Genomic DNA, 21,861 nt, shown 5'->3' on the forward strand with positions numbered 1-21,861 from the left:
GAGCATCATGCTCATAGTGGCTATTGTTTATGTCGTGTATGCGGAGTATATCCATTAACGTATTTGCAGACATGGGCCCTGTCTTTGCAGCAGAGGTCACCCCTGAGTATGTAGTCCACAAATGTATACAGACGTGGTGTCTGTACATAAGCCACAAATTTTAACTGTCGTAGCTCAATAAACATCATGGCGTTTTAATGTTGAGTTATGTAAAGCTGTTGTGCAAGGCACACCCTAAGCAGGGTGTTGTATCCATGGATGTGTGTATAAGTCCGGTGTTCAGAAGTACAATGGGTGCCTATGTACCAGCTACACACCCAGTACAGACATGTGTGGACACGTAGAAGGATATCCATGCCACAGTGGCAATGTGGTAATCACAGGAGTGTGAGCGACATACATGTGCCTTACAAATACGTACAATGCGATATGTATGTAGGGGACTAACACCTATGTGATAACCAGTGGGTGGATGGTGTACTGCAAAGGTGATGTTCATACCAAGTGTCATGCAGGTAGAGGCCATGATGTTCATATCGGTATCCGTCACAATGACACCCGTATGGATGGGGTCTGTATCAGCTGGTGGAGCAACAACGGCGCTGGGTATGCAGTGGTCTGTAAAGCTAGGCAGGGAAGTCCCCTCAGTGGTAATCTGTACCACAGGAAAGCATATACTGAACATGAGGGCCCCATGACTGAGGACTGTGGTATGCCAAGTGTAACTGGAATGCAGTATGTGATATGGTATGCCACCCTCAGTGTGTGTGTTCCATCCATTAGCCACTTTGCATAACATCCGGAGACATATGCTGTGATGTGCAGGTGGATGTGTATGTTGTCAATACCAGAATGGAGAACGGTGCTGAATGGCAGTGAGAGGGCAATGTAGGCTGTGTGGACCCCCGTGTCGTCATCAACTACTCTGGTGACTGTGTGAAAGGTGTTCAACAGGTGTAGGAGGCATGCTGTGGCCCCAACAAGACCAACTCAGCTGGCATCAAAGGACCGGAGCACAACAAAGACTCAGCGAATGATGTCCATGATGATGTGCCCTATAGCCGTGCATAAAAGTCCAGTGAGGTGTGTAGGGCAATAGTCCCAGTCGTGCATTGTGGCACCACCTGTGTGGAGTGTTACTGTCGCTGTGTGCCAGTCAGGGGCCACGATGTCTGGTACAAGGATATTACTGAATATGGTGTCCCAGTGGGGAGACATGCCATTCAGAGGTCTGTGGACATCACAGCCTGGGATTTTGTAGGGTAACAAGGGGCTTGTGTCCTAGGACATATAGAGTGCAGGTCAGTACTGTGTAGGTGTGACCGCAGGTACAATACAATGTTCCTGCAAGGAATGTGGCCCCGTAGGGAGTGAGAGGGTGTAATGTTAGCATCGAAGCCATCAGACAACATGTTGCCAACATCACCTGTTACTGTCATGTTCCAGAGTGACAGTTGTATGTGTGAGCAGATGTGAGTACCACATACGACTACTGACATACCACCATAATGCCTTGTGGTACATCTCGGAATGTGTCACAGTAATGTGTACGTAGCTAGTTATGGAGTATGTGATGAGGGATCCCGTGGCCCTACCGAGGCTGACCACTGAGTTACCCCACCCATGGTAATGTACACCACTGTGCAACAGCCCCCACCTGTTGTTGTAAAGTATGCCAGTGGGACCGCACCCCCAGAGTGCCTTCTGTTATCTGGTGTGTACCATCATGGCTCTGTGTGGAATAGCATGAACCATATTGTCGTGTACATGCTAATGAAGTGCACTGGGGTATGTCTCAGCATTTGTATGTGCATTGTCCACCTGCACATGTGTCACAACATCAACTACCGCTGTCATACAACATCTGTAGTAGGTGCTGTAGTACTCATCTACTGTGTATGCCATGAAATGTGTGGTGCCGGTATGTGGCTAACAAGGGTGAGTAGCATATGTTCGGATTCCATCGATGAGGGGATAACCCCAGGTGTGGAACAGCAGTCACATGTTGGTAGTGTCCATGTCAAGGATACTGTTGGTCTTGGAGGTGGTGTATGGGTCGAACCAGCCGAGCAGAGGTTATGACTCACGCACAGCGTATGCCTAATGTGTCGGTACATGTGCGGCTATCACAGTTAAGTGTGGGTTACTGTCAGTCTCACATCAGTAGCAGCAGTAGTTCCAGACACAGTTATATGCAAGTGGAGCACCTGTGATGCATTGTGCTAAGTAACCAGCCGGGATGTGTGTACAACACAGTGGAATATGGGGACACCTCAGCCATGGGTGTGCCAGTCCAGGTATGTGCCTGAGAGGTATGGTCTGTCTATAACCAGTCATTACAGGTGTGCTCTGCAGAGCCAAGAGGCAGGTCCCAGTCACTGCAGAGATATTGAAGTGATGCAGTATCAGGTGTGCCTTGTTTGCGTGCATCACAGAGGATGATGTCAAGCATTGTGTGACATGACCACAAGCTTCGCTAGCCAGTTCCCATTCTGATGGTGACTGTTATTGGACACTGTGCAAGATAGGCAGTATAAAAGCAGCAAGAGTCCAACATGTGATCTGTACTCCCAGGGCTGACAGGTGCAGGTCAACTGTGCCACAGCATCATGTTGTTTGACCAGGTCTGTCAAAGTGGACGTATACTAGATGCCTGTGGAATGACAGCAGAACCATGGACAACTGTTGGGAGTGACACAGTTATTCGTAGTACAGTGGTAACAGGTCCGGATGACTGCAAAATGCTTCCCAGGGCTTGGACCACACCATCAGGGCTACAACACTGGTGGGCTATTTCATGTCCCTGCACACGTAGTCTGTGCCCTGAGATACAACTTCAGTCACACAAACATGGAAGATGAGTCACATCATACCTGCTGAGTTGTGGCATGTGTGCATAGGTTATGTTGCAGAACCAGTTACTTGACAGAAGGATGTAAGTGACTATCGCCTTGTGTAGCCTGCTGAGTGGAACAGCAGTGTGACCACTGACAGTCACCTATGACAGGTGTGTTGTGTATGTTATAACACCCTATTGGCTGTATGTGATGGGCACACATGTCTGTGGGCTATAGGTTGGTGTGGTTGTGTTTGGTGATGTGGGCTGCTGTTGGTGCCCACACAGAGTATGGAGGGGTACTGTACAAGGTGTCTCCATATGTGTGGCCTGTGGTGGGGATCATGTGGGACTATGTGATGTGTGGGGTGCATTGCCAATGTTGCACATCCCCACATGACTATCAGGTGCAGTCAGGGTTGGTGACAGTATAACCCCCAGCAGGGCTGCATATCTGCATCCCCCACTGTTGTATGTTGGGAGGTGTGCATTGACTGTGTACATGAGAATAGCTCTATTGCCACATGTACAACATAGTCATCATAGTGACAGGTAATAGCACTGGTACGTGCCAGTTGGACATGCCTGTATATAATTGGTACGTCCCAGGTGGACATGCCATATAAACCACCATGTCTCACGAGGTATGTGAGTGATGTGTGTACGACAGCTGTTGTACTGTAAGCAAGCTGGAAATGTATGGACAGACAGTGTACCTGTGAGGACTGGTGTGAAATAGGTGCTAAACTAAGCAGTAGCTCATAATGTGCCAAGAAGCTCTGAACAAGTGCCGAGCATGCCCATACATTACAGATAGGGTGTTGGATAATATCAACCCACAAGTGTTGACGACAGTCATGATTGCTGGCACCGCATCAGAACACTGCCGGGTATGGTCTGCAAGTCCATGTAACATTATCAATGTAGATGTTAGCAGTACAGATGTACAAGAAAGTACAGATGTTCGGCTACAAATGCCTTTGTATGTCACAGGAGTGTTCTACTAGTGGCCTGTTGACAGACTCACAACTACTAAAGGTGCTACAGTGACATGTGCATATCACACGGTGTCAGCTACAGTAAACCAGGGTTAATGTGCTGTACCCCACCCGCATTGTAGCCCATACCACACAGACAAATGTCAGCCATCTGTGTATGTGAGGATGTGAATGGCCATAGTCCCACCAGGGGCTCCAATATCCTAGACCTGGTCATTACCAACATGGAAAATCAATGCTCCATACCTATGGTCACCCCCTCGTTAGTCAGGTCTGACCATAAGCTAATCACCCTTAACATCCACATCCCACCCCCACCCCCCAGTAAAGAAACCACCATAAAAAAACTTCTCCAAAGCCAACTTCATGCTACTCAAGTCAGAAGTGACAAACTTCATGACACCCATGCAGATGGGAACTGAAAGTTCAACTGCTGAATCCTACACTAAGGCACTGTATGAGCACATCCACTCATGCATGAATCATGCCATCCCAAATAGAACCAAAATGCTCTCATCCAAAAAAGGAAGCCAATCTGGTGGTCCCCTGCCATAAACAAACTTTACAACAAAAGGAAGAAACTTTTGCAGAAAAGAGGAAAATCCCAGGATGCAAAAAACTCCCTTACTAGCTTCAGTAAGAAACTGAGATGCCTCATAAAATCCTCCAAAGCTAGTTACGAAAATAAAATTGCCAAAGATTCCAAAGACAACCACAAAGCATTCTATAACTATGTCAAGAATCTAAATGGCAATGCTCAGATCTGTTCTGAGCTAAAACAGAATGGCATTAAATATACTGATCTGAAGGATATTGCCAATATCCTGGCAGATCTATTCAGTGCCAACTTCACCCCCCTCTCACTCCCTAAATGGCCCATCTCAATACCAGAAGATTGCCAAATTCCAGTAATAACGGCCACACAGGTACAAAACGCACTCTCTAAAGCCAAGAATACAGCATCCATGGGACCAGATGACATCCCGGGCTGTGTACTACATGAACTACAATATGAACTGGCACCTCACTTAAGTGTCATGTTTAATCATAGCCTCACCTCAGGTTTCATGCCCACTGAGTGGCGCAGAGCTACAGTTATCCCAATCCACAAGGGGGGATCCACCTTGGATCCTGGAAACTACCGTCCCATCAGTCTGACAAGCCTTATCTGCAAGGCCATGGAACATATTATTATGGAACTTATAAACAAAGACATTGGCAACCTTCAAACACTGGACCCCACCCAGTTTGGGTTTGTGAAGGGCCGATCTTGTCTCCTGAACCTGACTGACTTCTTTGAATCAGTCTCCAGAGCCATGTACAAGGGTAAGGTGGTCCACACAGCCTATCTAGACCTTGCCAAGGTCTTTGACACCATCCCCCACTCTGGAATCATAGATAAACTTACTAAGTTGGGCATTAATCCCTATGTCACCCAATGGGTTGCTAAATGGCTTACTGATAGAACCCACACTGTAAAAGTAGCCGACTTCAAATCCAGCTCCAGACAAGTGACAAGTGGAGTACCTCAGGGTTCAGTCCTGGGGCCGCTCTTGTTTGGCATCTACTTCCCTGAAGTACAGGTCAACACTAAGGGACTCTGGCTAACAAAGTTTGCAGATGACTGCAAACTGGGAGCCATTATTGAATCCCCAAATGATGTGGATACTCTACAAAAGGGCCTTACAGAAACAGATGCTTGGTGCTAGAGCCATGGGCCCAAGCTCAAAGCCAAGAAATGTAGTGTTATCCCCTTTGGGAAAAAAACATGTATCCATGAATTACCATATAGGTGGCAGTACACTAAACACAGAAAGTGTGATAAGAGACTTAGGGACACAGGTAGACAGTGGTATCACCTTCGATAACCACATCACCACAACAGTCAGGAAATCCTTCTATGTGGCACACCTCATCATGAAGGGCTTTTCATCCAGAAAAAAGGAGGTCATTGTCCCACTGTACTCATCCCTCATTAGACCCATTATAGAATACAATGTCCCATTTGGTATGTACCTCTCAAGACATCTGCAACAACTGGAAAGGCCTCAGAAATACCTCACTAAAAGAATCACAGGCCTAAAGCAGATGCCCTACGCTGACTGCCTTAAAAACTCCAGCTATACTCTGTCGCATATTGTCTACTCAGAGGCAATCTCTGCTTAACATACAAGGCCATGTCAAACCCAGAGCTGTTGGACATGCTACACTTAAAGAAATCCCAGTCCCTCAGAGCTACACGCTCCAGGGATCTAAACCTTGTCATCACAATAAACAAAACATGCTGGAGGGATAGGTTCCTAACCTAGAGACTCCCCAGACTCTGGAATAGATTGCCCATACATGTCAAGCAGAGTGCCTCTTTGGACCTCTTCAAGAGGAACCTTGACAATTGGATGGGAGAAAGGAAATTCACCCCAGGGATCACGTCAGTCACCCTGTTAGACAGGGGTCCAGGAAAGTGAATAATGTGGGAAGAAATAGCCAGGGAATTGTTATGGCTAGGCTTGTATAGGCCCTAGGGCTGATAGCCTAGTACCAACCTATGAACCTATGAAGCTATGACCTATGGGCAATGGTTGTCACAGTGCTGTGAACAACATATAGAATGGGCTGTGTGTGTGACATATGTGCACATTCTGGTGGATGATATCAGCAATGACACCACTAGTGGAATACCCCATGCCCATTAAGAAACACCTAGGCTGTGGTCAACATTATGGACACTGTGTTAGGGATGGTGTAGTGCAGTACACCTCCCTGAGCTGGAGATGTCTCCCTGGCCCTTTATGTAGTCATCCGAGGTACCCATGACATGACAGGGTGGTATCCATGAGCACAGAGATCATTGGACAGGCATACACAGCACCCGTGTGACCAATATTGGAATACACATCACCCTCCAGGGGTAGGGCCCATGCATGGATGGCCGATACCAGCCTCCACAATACTCAACTCCAGTATGCAGCATGCTATCCACCTTGCATACAGACATATGCCACACTATGCTGTTAGACATGCTACATGTCCATAGCCTGATCTGAAAGACATACGTCATGGACAACCACCGTCCTATGACTAGGATGGCCACATGCTGGACAGATCTCTGTGCCATACCTGTGACATACTCCCACCATACCATGCAGCCCTCTCCACATAGCTGCACATATCATCCCTGTCATACATGGTGTGATGGCCGTACGGTAGATGTAGTATCAATTATCTGGATCAGTAATGTGTCACTGATGCCCCTCGCAGTGGCGTAATGGGTGTCGGATACAGCTAGGAAACCCAACCCGTACATGCTATAGCCGATAACCTTACCTGCAAATGACGTCCGACTAGCCATTGCCCCATGTCTATCACATGTGCAACACAGGCAATCCGTGGCAGGATGTTGAACAGCTGTACAGTGCAGTGTAGATGTCTATGGCAAAACAGATGCATGTACAGGTTTCCATGTGTACTTGGTGCATTGTCACTGCCCAAGTCCAGTAAGGCTGTGGCTGTGTTGATATGTGACATATACACAGCATCAAGGTCAACAGCATTACCGTGGATACATCAGGCATGTATAGATAGGTAAGAACACCAGTGCAGGCAAACAGACATGCCCACATGAAGACAGACGTCACATGCAGTAGAAACACTAATGAGGTGACACACATATATGGGGATGATATCCAATGCATACTGGGTGTTACATGTGTGTGACACATACATGCAAGTCATGTTAGTGTCATGTTGATTTGCAAAGATAACTGTGCAGATGTACTAGAAATGTATGTGCAGCAGTATCACTGTACATGTCTGTAAATGTGACCTGTCACCTTCATCATGTCTTACAGATAATGCCTCGTACACGCCTACCAGCATACAGCCGACAGGAGGATGATGTCGTAATCCCGTACCTCCATGAGGACTACGATGTGTTATTTAGCCATGTGCCACGGCACGCACAGCAACAGGACGACCTGTGGCAGGATCTTCACAGGAGGGTCAACGAAGTGGGTAGCCACAACTGCACCTATCAGCAGGTGCGCAGACACTGCACGGACTTGATACATCATGCAAAACAGCGTGCCACTGCAATTGCCAGGAAACAAGGTGGAACAGGTGGTGGGCCACAAACCCAGCCTCCACTCACACACACAGAGGAGCTTCTGGCCAGTCTGGGAACACCCTCGGAACAGCCCCCACAAACACTAGCTGCCATCGTGGAGGTGGGTGTCTCCCAACCAATGAGCCTGGAGATGCCTGGTAAGTCAGTACTGAACATATGGTCAGTATATCCCATGTACGTGCATGTGCAGTGCACATCATGTAATGTAACAACATATGCAAGGTATGTGGACACACATGCCTTATGCTACCTTGTGTATGCACCATACCTCTGAACTGTACAGGTATTTGCAGGATGTCCAGATGTCTGCCTCATATTGTCAGTGTGTTCCCCTTAATATCTGTCCCTTTCTGTCAAATAGCTGAGGAATGGAGTCATAAAATGATGACATACATTTGTGTTTACGACTGCACATTCCGTGTAAAACCCTTGTCCATGCAAACCTATTAGTCTATCAAATTTCTATGTTTGTAAGAGCAATATGTCACAGTTGTCCCTATATGTCCCCCATCATAGTAGGCTTTGTCCACATTTATTGTTCTAAGAGGTTGAGAGGTATGGTATGCACACATGTGCTTACTATATGCTATTGTACAGGCGAATGTGTTAACTTGCACTGTGCACCCTGTGGCTGTCATACAGTCATGGATAATGTTCATACTGCTGTGTCAGCCTATACAGGTACCTCTGGCATGCCGCACAGACAAGAGTCCATTGCAGGTGAGACTGTCATCGGTATCAGGCAAGTCAAAGCATAGATCTATTCACCATGTGGCCAGTTAATACATGGATATACAGGTCGCATCATCCACACAGGCCACCCATGTGCAATATATACAACTGAAATGACACACAGACATGAAACTACAGTATTTGTCATTGCTACATGTGTGTCCAGCTGTGCATACAATGGTGGAGGTGTTCTACAATGGAGGCATATGTACTATATAGTGGAACAAAATGTGTGGTACACAAACCAGTACCGCACAGTGAGCAGTGATATGGGCAGACCACAGGCATCACCACTGTGTTATATGCCCCTGCAATGGGTTCACACATTGTGATGTTCCATCCGACATGTCTGAGACACGTAGCGTTTTTGTTGCAATATTGTTGCAATTTCCCATAACCCATACCCCACATACCACACATAGACCTGTTGTCTACATAGCCCTGTGGATGGTGACATATCCAACATCTATGGGTGTATGTCATATGGGACAACACAGACATGTGTGATAGACGGCCATCACATACATGACCGACACATGTGCACACATGACCATGGGGGATGGCCAGAGACACGTAGCCACACAGAAGATGGGATGTGGATACACCCTGTCCCACTTTGTCCACACATGGTCCAATTACAGCTGTACTAGACCGATTGTACAAATGATGTGGTACGCTGCACATCCTAAATGCCTGTGCACAGCTAGTGAAGGTGTCAGTGACGTGTACCTCATAAGATGTGTTGAACATGACGTCTGTGTCATAGCATGACGGTAGTCAACTTTACAGATTTCACTGACAGTGACACCAGGCCACAGATACTGTACTTTTCCCCTGCTGCCGTGGGACATCACTGTTAGCTATGCACCTTGTGTGCGTGGTACATCAATGTCATGTGTGAAATGGTGATGTGACAGGTCCGCTATGTGTAGACATGGTTGCCAGGCAGCTAACACTCTGTAGTCATCATGCAAGGGTGTCATCTGTATGTCCTCCAGTGACCTGTCACATGACACAGCATGGCCATGCCCATGCACATTTGCTCAACATGCATTCTATCTGTAGGGCATATGGACAACACCGCAATGTGATACCCAGTACGACGCTGTACATGTGTCAGGACACCATTGTGTCAGGCATGCATGCATGTTAATGCACATGTCAGCAGATTACATGTCAAGGTCACATCAGCCATGTGTACTGTTATCCTGTTCTGGTCCACATGGTGTATCACAGGGATGCATGCATACTACCATGATCGTGTGAATTGCATGGATAATGATATGACACCTGCCTGCTGTAGTGTGCATTCCAGGGGGTATGCTTACAAACACTATTGATGTCTGAGCTGCATGCTGTCAGCTGTATCACAAGCATGCTGCATGCCATCTGTCATATCACATGCATGGTGTGTCAGTGTGTGTGCATCAGTGTTTGTGTGTCAGTGTGTGTGTGTGTCAGTGTGTGTGTGTGTGTGTTTGTGTGGCTGTGCGTCAGTGTGTGTGTGTGTGTGTGTGTGTGTGTGTGTGTGTGTGTGTGTGTGTGTGTGTGTGTGTGTGTGTGTGTGTGTGTGTGTGTGTGTGTGTGTGTGTGTGTGTCAGTGTGTGTGTGTCTATTGTAATTTAGAGTCCTTCTTTGCATTCACAGGTGATGTAGGTGTGTTACCCTCCTGCAGTTCATCTGATAGTGTCCCCACAGATGCTAGCAGTGATGAACATATGCACAAGGTACAGGCAGGGATGTCAGGGACTGAATCTGTGCCAATGGTTGCCATCCCAGCTATGTCCCCCTCTTCCCCACACACAGTTCAGCTGCCAACACATACCGCATCTACAGTGGCCATAGAGGAAGGACAGTCAGTGTCTGTTAGCGTTGAACAGGAACATGTGGTGGCTACAGAAGGTGTGTCTCCACACCATGGTGGCAGTATACTGACTGCAGATGTGCCACACAGGCATGTGGCTGGTGCTGCTTGTAGGAGGACCTCTGGCATACATGCACCTGCAGGACATAGCGCAGCAACTGCGATCACCAGACGCATGTTCCAAACTGTAATGGCGGCACAGGCATGTGCCAAAGGGCAGAACAGAGAAGGGCAGAGGCTGCAGAGGGCTGCTATCAGTACCCTAAACAACAATATCCAGGCATTGTCAGGTGCTCAACAGCAGCTTGCTGATGTTCTGGACAGGCGATTGGGTGACATGGTCAGAATCCTCGACCGTGGCATGGCAATCCGCGAGCGTGAGCTGTCTGTGCTGGAACATCTGGTAGGGGTGAGGCGTAGGCCACATGGACATAGGCCAGCTACACCACCTAGTGCAGGTCAACGTGACTGTGCCACCTCACATGGCCACTCCCATAGTGCCGGTAGCAGTAGCAGTGCAGCTGGTGCTACGTTGTCCACACCAGGTCACAGCAGGCCATGTGGACGTGGCCCTGGATGTTCCCAGCAGGGACTTGGTTCCAGTGACCATGTGTCGTCGGACAGTAGCCATTCTGTACCTCTGTCTGGTAGTGCCCGTGCAACCCCTGGCAGGCACAGGACATGTGGCTGTGTCCAGTCACAGTGAGCTGTACAACCTGGTCTGTGCAATCTGGAGCTGTCCATAATACCCTTGTTTAGGCCTCACAAATGACAGAACTGTATGCACACATACACGCACACAGCAAACACAACTGTAGCACTCCACAACACCCACATGCATTCGGAACAGGCATGTCCATTCAAATCACCAGCCATTACCCACACACATGATGTCATCCATTGGTGCAGCCTATGCCCCTGGCAAACAGTATCACCCTGTGCATGTGATCAAGCTTGTGCTACATCCCTGTCATCCACACCATCGGTGCAGGGACATGCTCAAATGGTCTGATGCACAGGATGAACAGAATAGTGAGAGGTGTATCTAACATTACTGGTGTATGCATACTGAGGGATGTGTATGTTGCATTGGTTGTGTGTGAATACTGAGTGCAGGGATATGCTCACATGGTCTGATGCACAGGGTGAACAGAATAGTGAGAGGTGTATCTAAGATTACTTGTGTATGCATATTGAGGGATGTGTATGTTGCATTGGTCATGTGTGAATACTGAGATATGTGTATGTAACATCAGTGGTGTACTGTCGACATGCACCAGTCATACCATGTAGTCCAGGTGCAGCATGCATCGTGATATGTTCACAGTATGTGTCTCGGTTACAACAGTAACAGCATGTTGGTAATGATGCCCTGGTTCCCTCCTATGGTGTACTGGCATGTGCCTACAGGTAGCAGTGTTTGCAGTTCCCCATGTGTAACTGTGGAGTACTCACAGGCACATATGGCAATATCAGCATGCTAAACGTACCCTCAACCTGACTGTTGGAAAGTCGAACATGACACAGATGTCCGCACATATACTGCTCCTGAAGCATGTGATCAGTTGAACAGGCTACAGCGATCAGAGATGTGACATACATACCGGGAAACATTACAGGTATGTTGACATGGTGCAGGGGTTGTACACAGCGGTCTGGCCAATGATGACGTTTGAGGCCACACTGTGTAGCAGTAATACCCTGTCACAGTACAGGAACATGGCCACATTCATGGGGTCTATAGCACTATAACGCACACCCCATAGTGTTGAGGTGTGGAACCGTGCCTATGTGGTTATCACCCTCGCAGTACTTTGCACCCACATGACGTGGCACAGAGAAGGAACATGCACAGGTAGGCAGTACGGCTGGGACCGATGGCATCAACAGGGTAGTAGATTGCATCACCATGAGGGGTTAGTCACCATGAGGGGTTAGTGATCCTGTTTCCACTGTATGGTAGCATGCACTCTCACACCAAGCACTAGACAGCCATACATACATACATACATACACACACACACACACACACACTGTGGTGACCAGATATGTGTGTACAGATAGTCGATGTGTGTGATGCACCACACCTGCCAACGTCATGCTTTCCACACTGCAGTATGTACAGATCTCTACAATGGTGTACAGGGATGTATAACAACTGGGATGTAGCCCCCACCATATGTGGCATGTGTGGTCACACAAGCAGATGGCAGTGCTGGGAATGATACACCTGCCATATGATGAGCCGTTTGATAGACATGCAGTGGTAATGTCCGCAGTATGTGCATCAACGCTATGTCTGGCAATTGTGTGGCTATATGCACACGGGAGGATGTCAGTGTTACAGGTGTCACGTGACATACAGTTGGTAACACCTGACTGCTGTGTATGCGTTATGTCATCACTGTCAAGTAACAGTGACATAGCATACTGTTTGTACATGGCATGGTAGGATGGCGTGTGACACACCTGTGAGCCATCCCCAGCACACATACATCTACACAGGTGGATCACCACTTTATGTACACACATCCCTCCATACGTGATGTACAACCAACCGTACTGTCTGTATGTCACTATATACAGGTGTTAATGATGGGGCTGCATTGCGACTGCATGCTGTAGTTAGGCACAGCTGCGTTACGGACATCAGCCACTGCACATGCATGGTTGCTGCATGCATAGTACAGATTGTACATGTGCATTGGTCCTACATGTGTCTCCTGTAGCCATGTTTGTATGCATTGCTATTGGTGGACATGTGTGTTGACATACATAACACATGGACTGTGGTATGATATCAAGGGTGTCATGGGTGACTACTACAGGGGAATGTGTCCTTGGTCAACATTGCTACCTCCTGTACTGTGAGCATTGAACAGACATGGACCCACCTTCCATTTGTGTGCGTATGATTGCTTAGGCCACTGTTCTGCATGGGGGACAGCAAAGGCTAAGCTATGTACATATGTGCTGTGTGTGTGGTCCATGCACACATCCACTACAATCACATGTATGATATATCCAAACATGTGTGTTCATTGGTGTACAGCAACACTCATCTGTCACAGCTGTGTAAGACCCAGGGCCCCTGGTATGTCTTGAGCTGACCTGGTCATGTATAGTGGTATAATTGCAATGCACAACACCTGTTGGAACCCTATCAGTACATGTGTACTCTGCACAGTTGCTGTAGACCTCTGTACAGTCCACTGGCCATGTGTGACATGGTGTTGTGGTAATGTATGGCTGTGTATTGCTGCAGCAATGACATGGTGATGTCTCGAGGGCTACAGTGTAGACTGCGGTATGTATGTCTGTGATCTGCACCTGTGACAGCTGTGATGGCAGCTGAGTGTGTACTGGTCACTGCATGTGTGACCGCCCTGTGCGTGGGGAGTTATACCTTACTGTGCCCTTCCGTGTTTAAACTCCATCTGCATGCAAGATGGCCCTTTGCAACTGCTAAGTGAGTGAGCATGCCCTGTATGCTGTTGTGTAGATGGACACACATGACAGTCCAAACTGAGCCCTTGCGTGTTGAGACTCCGTCTGCATGCAAGATGGCCCTTTGCAACTGCTAAGTGTGTGAGCATGCCCAGTACGCCGTTGTGTAAATTGACACACAGTACAGTCTGAACGGACGTGTATTACTAAGCGTGTGGCCATGGCCAGTGACACCTTGTGTTGGTGATGTTGCTCTGTGCATGGGCATGGTCATTGACATCCTGTATAGCCATGGTGGTCATCCAGGCAACAGATGTCCATTTTCAACATCACGATGGTTGCCTACCGAGTACACACTGGTCAACTATCTTGAAGGGTGTACTGTCTGTGGTGCATCCCGTGTCTATGTCTTATTGTTGTGGTGCTCCGTAAATCTTACGTTGCCCTGATCACACCACTGCCGTGTGTTTGTCTACGTCTACCGTGGGACAGTAATATGTCTGTCTGCTTTCAGACTGATCACTCTCTATACAATCCCTGTCAGCGTCCTTGTCAGTGCGGATGATGACACACACCTAGAAATATGCCTCTGGCACTGCTGTGTTTAGTAATCTCAGTAGCGCATTCTGTAAATGCGTCATGCTGTAGTGTGATAGGGTAGTTAGGTGTATGTTTGACTCCCAGCCCTGCCAAGTGTGTGTGTGTGTGTGTGTGTGTGTGTGTGTGTGTGTGTGTGTGTGTGTGTGTGTGTGTGTGCGCGCATGCTCCCGTCTGCCTGGGGACTCAGTCTTGCTTTTAGATGCCTCACACCACAGATATTTCCTACTGACATCTTTGCCTTTGTGGATGATGACACATGCCTAGATGTATGCCTCTGGGACTGCTGTGTTTAGTAATCTCGGTAGTGCGTTCTGTAAATGCGTCATGCTGTAGTGTGATAGGGTAGTTAGGTGTATGTTCGACTCCCAGCCCTGCCAAGTGTGTGTGTGTGTGTGTGTGTGTGTGTGTGTGTGTGTGTGTGTGTGTGTGTGTGTGTGTGTGTGTGTGCATGCTCCCGTCCGCCTGGGGACTCAGTCCTGCTTTTAGACGCCTCACACCACAGATATTTCCTACCAACATCTTTGCCTTTGCGGATGATGACACGTGCCTAGATGTATGCGTCTGGGACTGCTGTGTTTAGTAATCTCGGTAGCGCATTCTGTAAATGCGTCATGCTGTAGTGTGATAGGGTAGTTAGGTGTATGTTCGACTCCCAGCCTTGCCATGTGTGTGTGTGTGTGTGTTTGCGTGAATGCTCCCATCTGCCTGGGGACTCAGTCTTGCTTTTAGATGCCTCACACCACAGATATTTCCTACCAACGTCTTTGCCTTTGCAGATGATGACATGCACCTAAATGTATGCCACTGGGACTGCTGTGTTTAGTAATCTTGGTAGCGCGTTCTATAAATGTGTCATGCTGTAGTGTGATAGGGTAGTTAGGTGTATGTTCAACTCCCAGCCCTGCCAAGTGTGTGTGTGTGTGTGTGTGTGTGTGTGTGTGTGTATGTATCTATCTACATATATATATATATATATATATATATATATATATATATATATATATATATATATATATATATATATATATATATATATATATATAGATATGTATGTTGGGATTATCACTCTTGACTGTGCTGCATTGTCTGTACATGATCACCTTGGATGTATGTACATCTGCTATGGCTCTGTGATAGTGCACATACTGTGTGCTGTAGTGATCATGGGTTATACTTGTGTAGTGACCGGTTATTGTGTTGCTGGGTATTACACGGGCATTGGAAACAATGTTAGTACAGCACCTTTGAATGGTCGTATGCACATCTCGGCAACAGTCAGCAGTGGTTATTACATTGGAGGGTGAGTATGGCTCATATCCGTATGTAGTAACTGACAATTCTATGCAATTCAGGTTAACATTACAGACTCACGTTTATCCACAGGTTGTGGTACAGATCCCAGGACTGTATGAGTATACATTGACAGGTAAAGGACTGGGTTGTGTTGGATGCATGGAGGGGTGTCCATGGCCAGTAATGGCGATATCTGCAGCCTGGCAGGTATGGTCTGTGACTGTCCCACTACCTCCTGTATATGGATGACACATGCTGTACCTGTGTATATGCAGACACACATACTTACCACAAACAGCTAGGGCTATCACATACACAAACCCATTTTATCACCACTGGGCCATGCAATAACCATTGTCCCTTACACACACACACCTACGTGTACATTGGATGGCTCAATGACAGTTCTGGAAATGTAGCACCACACCCTGTGCATATGACGCATACATAACATTACACGGGATTCACCATTCGTACACTAGCTTACTCGTTCTTCCACACGCACGCACACATGCTTACTCAGGCTTACTGGCACACACAGGTGCAGACACACTGTGGGCAGGTTTGCATGTCACATCGGTGGTATCCATGGCGTACACTGTCAGTCTCCTGAAGTTCCTTAGGATAGCTCATAACATGCCTCTTCCATTGAGTACTGACAGCAAACATGTGACACTGCTCCGGTGAGATTACAGTGTTTTATACATACACACTCATGTTTTCACCTATCTTCTACTCTAATAGTCCCCTTATCCTACACTACACTGTATAGGCTTGGCCCATATGGCATGACATGTTGTGATTCACTATCCTCAGCCTCACTTGCATCAGATTGCCTACAAATGCTTCGTTACATCTCTGACAGAGTGCTTCCACACATAACAACCAGAATGCAGTAGCCATGTTGTCTCCAGCTTGCCATTCATCTGCATGGCGTACTAACATCTAACTAAGCCTACATTTTGTATGTATATTATACATATTTGACTTGTTTTGAAGCACAGCGCATCCTCCTGGCGCTGCGCTATGCTTCCACACCGGAGATCGGGGGAGGACAACTACTGTTTTATTGATATCCAATGGACAAAGCTGCCACTGGCCTTGGACTTGGACACTGGCATGCCTCTTTGACTGTATTCATACTGTATTTGCAGCTGTCATTGCTCCATTTAGCACTGTGCAGAACGTTAGTCGCCTAACATCCGGGTACTTTTCTGCACATAACTCTGCTCTTGCACGGACAGCTTACTGTTTCATGTGTCGCATATTTACATAATTTGCATAGCTTTCACATACAAATGGGGTATGTTGCAAATCCCAACATTGTCCATGCAATGTTCGTGTTACGGGCGGTCTTGCATGCCCCTACAGGTGTTTGCTGAATAGCCTGGCAGTCATCTTTCCTTGCTGTACTCTCACTCAATCCATACACGCCGGAGGCTTCATGTATCATGGCCTAGGCAATGTTCGTGTTACGGGTGGTCTTGCACGCCCCTGCAGGTGTTTGCTGAATAGCCTGGCAGTCATCTTTCCTTGCTGTACTCTCACTCAATCCATCGGAGGCTTCATGTATCATGGCCTAGGCAATGTTAGGTATTGCAGGCGGTCTTGCATGCCCCTGCAGGTGTTTGCTGAATAGCCTGGCAGTCATCTTTCCTTGCTGTACTCTCACTCTACTCATACACGCCGGAGGCTTCATGTATCATGGCCTAGGCAATGTTAGGCGGTCTTGCATGCCGTGTTTGCTGAATAGCCTGGCAGTCATCTTTCCTTGCTGTACTCACTCAATCCATACACGCCGGAGGCTTCGTATCATGGCCTAGGCAATGTTGGCGGTCTTGCGTGTTTGCTGAATAGCCTGTCAGTCATCTTTCCTTGCTGTACTCTCACTCAATCCATTGTATCATGGCCTAGGCAATGTTCGCGGTCTTGCTTGCTGAATAGCCTGGCAGTCATCTTTCCTTGCTGTACTCTCACTCAATCCATTATCATGGCCTAGGCAATGGGCGGTCTTGCATGCCCCTGCGGTGTTTGTTGAATAGCCTGGCAGTCATCTTTCCTTGCTGTACTCTCACTCAATCCATACACGCCGGAGGCTTCGTGTATCATGGCCTAGGCAATGTTCGTGTTACGGGCGGTCTTGCACGCCTGGTGTTTGTTGAATAGCCTGGCAGTCATCTTTCCTTGCTGTACTCTCACTCAATCCATACGCGCCGGATTACGGTATCATGGCCTGGTCTTGCACGCCCTGGTGTTTGCTGAATAGCCTGGCAGTCATCTTTCCTTGCTGTACTCTCACTCAATCCATACACGCTGGAGGCTTTGTGTATCATGGCCTAGGCTTTTCTGTGTGCTACGTCTATTTGTGGTGTATGCATGGCTGTGGGTATGTCCCACTGTCATCATTGGTAAAGGTGACACCCTATAGGTACTTCCTGTAGACTGCTGTGTCATTTGAAATGTCAGCACATACCTGCGGCCAATACTGAACTTCCTACTGCAGCGCTTTTCATACCTTCTGAGTTATCTTGCAGTCGATAATGCTGTTTCCTCAGACATGTATCTGTTTCTGATCATACCTCTCAACATCCTAGAGCAAAACATCTGTACAAAGCCTAACATGATGGGGGGACAAATAGGGGCAGATTTTAAATATTGCTCTTACAAACGTAGATAGTTGACAGTAATATAGGTTTTGCATTAGTATGACTTTTCTGAAGGATTTGGGGTCGTAAACTCAAATGTTTAACATTATTTAATGACTTCAGTTCTCAGATATTTGCCAGACAGGTACATATTGTAAGAGGAACACACCAAACATATGAGGCAAACATCTGCACATTCTGTGAGATTCTGTACAGTTGTGAGGTATGTTTCTGATACAGGATATCAATTTTCTTACACCAATACACACAATATATGGCGCCATCACAGGCCAGATGCCATTACATTCCTATTGCAGGATACACCCACCCAGAGGGTTTTATTCCTCACACAGGCCAACAGGTGCTTATCCACACTAATTATTCTATCATGTACCTTATGTGTACGCCGGTATTTGCGCTTTCCGTCATTGGCAGAGTTCACGTACGAATATGGGGGACTGGACACTGTATCGGTGACACTGCATGACACCCTGAGGGACACATGTCTTTTGAGTCTATTAACCTTCCACATTGACTTTCACAGGGCATACGTTGTCATTCACATTTGTCGAAATACATGCTTTTTACTTGTACATGTTTTGTCATTTGTCCTGATGTCTTTCTTCTCACCTGTCCACCTAGTATCACTAGTTCTGTACATTTATTTAGGACGGGTTACCTTCATACCTCTCACCTGTACACATTATGGGTAAACGCCCCAAGGTTTGACCTATGATTTTGTTACATTTGTCATAATAATGTGCCTTTCTAGTATATTGCTGGCAAAGCATGATGGACTGTGAGGTTAGGTAATCATGACTGGCATTTCTATTTCATGATTACTAACTCTCATAACATTTGTATTCCTGACTATGCCATTATTCTATCAACATTCTGACTTTGTCTGGGGTATATTTAATATAGTTCCTACTTGTATTTCATGTACTATGTCTTAGTCCAGCTGTCTTATTCTGAAAGTTTGGCAGGTATGGTTACCATCTTGGTCGTACGCATGTCCATCCATGATAATCGCCTACATGACACTGATATAGGTCCCTACGTCTTCCCCCAATGGTTTACACAATATCCAGTAGATGGGTTGCACCTTTTTGGAGAATATAGGTGTATGCTATACCCACATAGGTATATTGATCACTCCCATGGGGCATACCTAATAGATCTGTGCCAATCAACACCTAGGCTCATTTCTGCATACCCATGATTCCCATACCTGACACCCCTCCACAGTACCCATTAGACATGTTTAATGTGAGCGATAATAAAGTGTGAAGACACTTCTGAGCACTCCCCACTCTCCGGATATCAGGTTGTACGTCATACATTCTGTCGACCCATGTGTTATTACCCTTGCACCTGCTACTGTTGCATGTACAGCTATATCGTAGTTGCAGCTGTGAAGTCTTTTGCATCGATGATGGTTCGCACTTCATACAGAATCAATTTTTGGGGTCCTGCAAAGGACATCTATATGCATGTTTAATGTGTAGAACTTGCAGGCCCTGTCACACTGGTACTTTCCAGGCAATGGTTTGGAAAGCAGCAGTGTATTCACCTTTCATGCATGTCTGTCTGTCTATCCATAATAGCTAAACCGTGACCTATTTATGTACATGTGTTATATGTACAGGGACATATGTTTGTTGTGTATATATCTATTCATGTATCGTGTGTGTATAGATATATATATGTACATATATACATATGTCTGTACATTCCTCATTTCATAATTTGCTTTGGTTTAAGTCTGTGGATATATGTATATATATATATATATATATATATATATATATATATATATATATATATATATATATATATATATATATATATATATATATATATATGTATGTATGTATGTATATATGTATGTATGTATATATATATATATATATATATATATATATATATATATCCATATCATACCTTTCAACTGTACAGATTTTCGCTGCATGTACAGCTGTTTGCCTCTTATCTTTGATCCGTTTTTCATAACCTTGTGGCTATCTGGCAATTAAGTGGCATATCATTAAAGACTGACATTGGTAAATAATGACAAACATTTCAGGTTATGACTTCATACCCTTCAGAGAATCCATGCTAGTGACACACCTGTTATTCTACCCACTTTCTATGTTTGTTAGGGCAATATCTGGGGATTGTCCCTATTTGTACCAGTTGTTTTCATGGCTTTGTCCGGTTTCGTACATTACGGGGTTAACAGGTATGAGCCATGTATATATAATGTGGAGAAAACAGCATTCATTTGCTATGCTGTGAGCGGATTACACATGTGCAGGCGCACTTGCATATCCTTATTGTGGGTTACATATGTTTCATAGATATTTGTGCTTACGTGGCCTTTCATAATTCTGACAGTAACAGTTACATATCTGTATTCCGGTTTATGGACTGCTGCGAAACACACATTCACCTTTACATATTTAAATGTGTGTACAGCACAAATGCATTCATTACACTTTAAAGTTATATGTGCAGTGGTTGTAGGTCAACCGGGACTGCATTCGCATTGGCCAGATGCCGGAACCACTATTCTATTGGTGTTCTGCCTCATTGATATGCATACCCATAGTACTTAGCTACATCAACATACACCTTTCCGCTTCACCTACAACACAGGCATCCATTCTCCTGCTGGGAAAAATGCGGTACTACATATTACACATTCCCTATTGCCTATTACTGTGGACCCCAGCTGCATTATTAATCACTGCAAGGAAATGCAGAACACCAAGGCATATAGTCCGGCACATACAGGTGTTTGATTGTCAGGGTGTTCATGTAGTGATCTGGATTTAGGCTAGTCTGCCTGGTGAATGGAACTTCCCTGGCTGAGTTCAAATGTCAGATGAAGCATATGGACAGGGAGTTTCTCCCTATTATGAATTTTTACCTGTCTTTATAGACACAGGTGTTTGGGCACCTGTCAGCAGCTTATGCTGTTGGCAATACATATTATGGGTGGGGTTGTTACAGTCCATACTCCATGGTGAGGGCTGTTCCCATTCACATTTGACTATTACATGTATACAGTCATACGGGGATTATTATTTTGGACATGAAGTGACTACAGGTATGCAGTTGTACATTACACAAATGTGAAGGGTTGTTACTGTAAATATGTATGGACCATACCTCTCAACCTCTTAGAACACCAAATCTGTGCAAAACCTACACGATGGGGGGACAAATAGGGACACATTTTAACGATTGCTCTTACAAGCTTAGAATGTTGATAGAATACTAGGTTTTGCATTAGCATGACTTTTCTGAAGGATGTGGAG

This window comes from Protopterus annectens, chromosome 4.part0 (assembly GCF_019279795.1).
Source record: "Protopterus annectens isolate FY-2018-M chromosome 4.part0, PAN1.0, whole genome shotgun sequence".
Taxonomy (NCBI): Eukaryota; Metazoa; Chordata; order Ceratodontiformes; family Protopteridae; genus Protopterus; species Protopterus annectens.